This window comes from Schistocerca nitens, chromosome 1, assembly GCF_023898315.1.
Source record: "Schistocerca nitens isolate TAMUIC-IGC-003100 chromosome 1, iqSchNite1.1, whole genome shotgun sequence".
Classification (NCBI taxonomy): domain Eukaryota; kingdom Metazoa; phylum Arthropoda; class Insecta; order Orthoptera; family Acrididae; genus Schistocerca; species Schistocerca nitens.
In genome coordinates this window covers 477355998-477361997 of record NC_064614.1, presented here as the reverse complement: position 1 = coordinate 477361997, position 6000 = coordinate 477355998, and positions in this window count along the sequence as shown.

The window sequence follows — 6000 nt, the reverse complement described above, 5'->3', positions numbered from 1 at the left end:
GCAACACCAACAAAAATGGAATCACAAAACACTGTGCTCCTAAACACTCCCATTTGTGTCATCAAGTGTTAAAAAAGCCCACCGTCTATTGCGATAGACGTTTACAGTCCCTTGTGCAAAGACTTCTGGAAAGACTGGAAAGATTCCTTCGATATTATTGCACTTGCTGCAACAAGGCAATGTTTCAGATCCCCTCGGCTCGTCAGAACTTGTACACGGACTTCCCGACTGAGTGAACGTGTAGCGCAATTGGTGACGCCCAGTTCAATGATGCAACCCTCATGCTAGTACCCCAGACATTTTCGTATTTCTAGTGATACTTCCTCTATGGGACTGGTAGCACTTGAGTAACAAACTGTGCATACCTTTTACCCTTTAAGGTTTCTTAAGGGTATTAAGGACAGTCATGTAATTTCCAATAAGCCCGCGCTAAACGTTGACCAGTGTGGCTTCTCAGCAGCCCAGTAGTGTATATCTCTGCCTCTAAGCTTTCTCACGACGTTCGAAGATAGCTTCATCAGTAACGACAATCCTCTGCAGAAAGAATCCATTGTCTTGAAGTCGCATCAGATCCGAGTGACAGAAAATCACATGATTTCTTGAATCCCGCTCGTTCATCTGTGAGTGAAGTCACACAAGGTACGGATGGAAGCCATCTGCGCGGAAAATGCGAACAATTGTGGGCTGACTTATTCCAAATGCACTTTCAGTTTCTCTGGAGATAACATGTGGATTATGAGCAACAGCTGCCACAAAAAATATTGCGTGCGGTCCGTTCGTTGCAGTCTTGCTACTTACTCGGTACATAGTATGCTGGTGCCCACCCAGTAACAATATTTTGCACATTCGCTTAATTAGCATCCTGCTACATTCTCCATACAAAAAGTAGCGTAGGAAAGGTGGGGATACAGCCCCACACTGTTCAGAGCTTCTAATATTGTGTTGAATGAAGCGGTAGATTTTCCCGCAGTATCCAATTGAAGTCATAGGTTGGATTGTTACCTGTAACTCATCCAGATTCCGGCACCAACTGATTATTAATAACAGAATAATTTACAATATGTAAAGCAAAAATTTCCGGTTCTTACGCCAAAAAATTGGGTAAATCATCGCACTGCGGAACTTAGGATAAAACTGATGATTGCATAATGAAAACGCTTGAAATGCCCCTGGCTGCATTTTAGTCAGGTTACTCAACACAATATTGAACTGAAATGTCTCGTGGACTTAAACATAATGCTTAAAAATCTTTGTACACAAATAATATTTTCTTTTCCATGAAAGGACGATTGGTTGTTATTTTTGCAGTCTTCAGTCCGAAAACTGGTTTGATGCAGCTCGTAACCTCCCCCTTCCTAATCGGCCCACTGGATTGCGATATAACTGAACCGTGATTGCATATGCCGAATGAAAATTTACAGTGAATAATGCTGTCGTTACCAAAGGAAAATAACACCGGTTAGTTGGAGGAAAGTGAACAACAGACTTTTCTGAATGAATAATCTCTTGTATATTTAAGCTAAATTTAGATGTTAACTTTGAAATGGGTGGAACATAGTGCAATCGCTCACGAACCGGGGAAAGGGTATCACGTAGTATTTACTAAGAAATCTCTGCTAACACAAAGAAAACACTGATTAGCTGAAAAAGGGACAATTAAACGTTCGCCAGCCCGCTAGGGTAATGAATCTCCAGAATCTTGAGAAAGGTAATGGCGAAGAAATTTAAGCATATAATCACTGGCGTGGCAACAGAAGGGAGTCACGCTTTTCCGCAGCACAACAGTTCACGAGAAAATAAATGAATCAGAAAGCTCTGAGCTTGCAGTTACTTATTTCTGAAATACTAAATTTTTAAAGTAACGTTAAATGAAATTGGTGGTTAAATAAATGACCGGCTTAACTTTAACTTTGTTAGGTAAGAAAATAACTTTCGGTAACCTCAGTGTAACGTAATGCAAAAGTTAGAAAAAGGCAAGCAATTTACTTTTGATTATTGAAAGATTGATCTGGATTTAATTTAAGCAAATGAGCAATTGATTTTACTTTTAAAATAACAACAATAAAATACATAACAGGCCAGCACAAGTCTCTCGCTAAGCTAAATACAGAATAAATGAAATTGCGCACTCTTAATTTGTGCTGTATCTTTAGTTATTAGTTTTGCTAGTGAAATTTTACGTTAAATAGCCTCTGTTACGCAATGCAAAACTGTACAGTTACTGAGGCAGAAATTTTAGACTGAAACTAGCAGTAAATAGTTAATTTCTGATATTCGTACGACACTCGATGATTCCATGGAAAGTAAAGGGACCCTGCTTGGTAATAGTATCTGGGGAAAATGACAACCCAGGTGCCCTGTGAGTTTTAACAATTGCAAGTTATTATTCAAGTTATTCGTACTTTATGAAAGAGATGTTCCTGGGCAGAGCCTCTGCATTACTAAGTTTGTCAGTTAACAATCATACGACGTTGTAGCTGTGCGGACGACGAAGAACGTAGCGCACGACAATGCTGAGCTGCCGTTGTTGTTGTTGCTGCTGCTCGATGAGAAGGACCTCGAGTTGTCTCCAGAGCTACGGATGTTTATGGGGCAGGCAGTAGTTGGAACTGCACCTTCCTCCACCTGTCCACTCCTACCGTGCTCTCAATAGTCGCAGGTTAACGAATGAGCCGCGTGTGACTTGGCGCGAGCATAGTTGCACGCCGCGCCCAACAAACACTACCGCACTCTTTCATAACTCAAGCTGCTGTGCCTCCTCTCTGCTCACAACGCAGCAGAGGCTCTCCACACGCAAAGATAACCAACAGCACAGCTACTAACATTTCGTCGTTGCTATCGATACATTTTAATAAAGTTTCCTTGGCTATTACCCAGCAATTTACAAGGTTTTCCTTACAATTACAGTCGGTTATATACAGTCAAAATTAAATACACTAGTACATCGATTACGTATTAGATACAGCTCCTGTAATACAGCTTACAGCTTCAGTAGCAAAAGTACAGCGCAAGTTATCAACGGATATTAAACGGTAAAAATTTTGAATGGTGCAGAACGTATTTTATCTACATTTTCGGTGTTACAAGCTGTCCACGCTACTCTATCCTGCGCAAAACTCATCATCTCCGAGTACATACTGCAGCCTACATCCTTCTGAATCTGCTTACTGTATTCATCTCTTGGTCTCCCTGTACGATTTTTTAACCCCTCCCGCACGCTTCTCTGCAGTGCTAAATTGCTGATCCCTTAGTGTCTCAGAATGGGCCCTATCAACCGATCACTTCTCCTAATCGGTTGTGGCACAAACTTATTTTCTCCCAATTCTGTTCAGTGCCTCCTCAGTAGTTATACACTACTGGCCATTAAAACTGCTACACTAAGAAGAAATGCAGATGATAAACGGGTATTCATTGGACAAGCTGCCCATGCAGCATCAACAAGATACCACAGTTCATCAGGAGTAGTGACTGGCGGATTGTGACGAGCCAGCGGCTCGGCCACCATTGACCGGACGTTTTCAATTGGTGAGAGATCTGGAGAATGTGCTGGCCAGGGCACCAGTCGAACATTTTCTGTATCCAGAAAGGCCCGTACTCGACCTGCAACATGCGGTCGTGCATTATCCTGCTGAAATGTAGAGTTCTGCAGGGAGCGAATGAAGGGCAGAGCCATGGGTCGTAACACATCTGAAATGTAACGTCCACTGTTCAAAGTGCTGCCAATGCGAACAAGAGGTGACCGAGACGCGTAACCAATGTCAATTCATACCATCACGCTGGGTGATACCCCAATATGGCGATGACGAATTTACGCTTCAAATGTGCGTTCACTGCGATGTCGCCAAACACGGATGCGACCATCATGATGCTGTAAACAGAACCTCGATTCATCCGAAAAAGTGACGTTTTGCCATTCGTGCACCCAGGTGTGTCGTTGAGTACACCATCGCAGGCGCTCCTGTCTGTGATGCAGCGTCAAGCGTAACCGCAGCCATGGTCTCCGAGCTGATAGTCCATGCTGCTGCAAACGTCGTCAAACTGTTCGTGCAGATGATTGCTGTCTTGCAAACGTCCCCATCTGTTGACTCAGGGATCAAGACGTAGCTGCACGAACCGTCAGGGATCAAGACGTAGCTGCACGGAGCGTTACAGCCATGCGGATAAGATGCCTGTCATCTCGACTGCTAGTGATACGAGGCCGTTGGGATCCAACACGGCGTTCCGTATTACCCTCCTGAACCCACCGATTCCATATTCTGCTAACAGTCATTGGATATCGACCAACGCGAGCAGCAATCTCGCGATACCATAAACCGCAATCGCGATAGGCTACAATCCGACCTTTATCAAAGTCGGAAACGTGATGGTACCCATTTCTCCTCTTTACACGAGGCATCACAACAACGTTTCACCAGGCAACGCCGGTCAACTGCTGTTTGTGTGTGAGAAATCGGTTGGAAACTTTCGTCATGTCAGCACGTTGTAGGTATCGCCACCGGCGCCAATGTTGTGTGAATGCTCCGAAAAGCTAATCATTTGCATATCACAGCATCTTCTTCCTGTCGGTTAAATTTCGCGTCTGTAGCACGTCACCTTCGTGGTGTAGCAATTTTAATGTCCAGTAGTGTATATCTGAGCTACTGTGATGATGTCAGAAGTCTGAATCTGAAGAATAATCAACTGAATGTTTGATTTCTTTTCTTCCTTTTTTGGCATTGCTGTAGTCAAATCTATCTTGCGTCGTTTCGTTTCTACAGCACACTACTTTATTTATTTGGCACAGCTTTCCTTCTGGATAGCAAGTTTTTCTTTTCCCATACATTCTGCTTCTATTCGTTCTCTACTGGGTATCGACATTAGAAACAGATTTCAATGCTTTGCCAGAGGTCCCCTAAATATTTATTTTATACAGCGAACTTTTATCTTACCGTGAGATTATCTCATGCAGTGAGCCTCGAGTATTACCTCTTGCGGAGGTTATCATTGTATAATAGTAATCACGTTGTTAGAACTGCAGGGATTTACTCCGAACCCCTTGCGGCGATTTGCCCCATTTTGCCACTTTTCTGAGAAATCCGTCATTGTTGATTTTGAGGACCAACTGGAGCAATTATTTCCATGCGGAAGTGAAGCTTAAATGCAGCAATGTCAACGAGTAATTCGTTGATACTTATTTTCAATCCCTGCCTTATACAACGTACAATCAAAATAATCAGAAAAGTTACAAGCAATTAGTAAAAACAGACTTATCCCGTTTTATCACCTCTGGAGCAACTTGACAGGACGCTTGGAACATTAAGTTACGATAACACAAACATACAACCAGCAATCATAGTTCTAAAAGAGACGCGACGGTATTCCACGATGACACTCGATGTCAGTCATTTTAAAGACAAAGTGCGGGATTTTACTCCACCCGTTGCTTCACCCCCATCTAACCGAAGTGTTCCTCTCGTGTTGTGAAAGGTATTTACTTTTTTAAACTCGGCAGAATAGGGTGCTACTCTGCTCTAGGCACCTTTTACACTGGTATCGCAAAGGTGCAACACTGTTTCCTTCTTATCTGACGTGAAGTATTTCCTTCTTTGAGTATGAAGTCACGAACTTCAGAGTAAGACAGAAATGGGTTTCAAGATCAAAAAAGATATACCTTAGTTGCTAAATATTATAATTCCTCTGAAGCTAGTTAGTAATCTGCGAAGACTAATACGCCGCTGTATTCGTCTGACTCAGAACTACGATACTAGCAGCAAAATATTACTATGGTTCCAGTTGAAGCTGATACCGATATCTCTGTAATTGATGCGGCTACGAGATAAAACCAAAACGACCTTGCTGTGCTGCTAATGCGAACAGCTGAAAGCAAGGGGAAACTACAGCCGTAATTTTTCCCGAGGGCATGCAGCTTTACTGTATGGTTAAATGATGATGGTATCCTCTTGGGTAAAATATTCCGGAGGTGAAATAGTCCCCCATTCGGATCTTCGCGCGGGGACTACT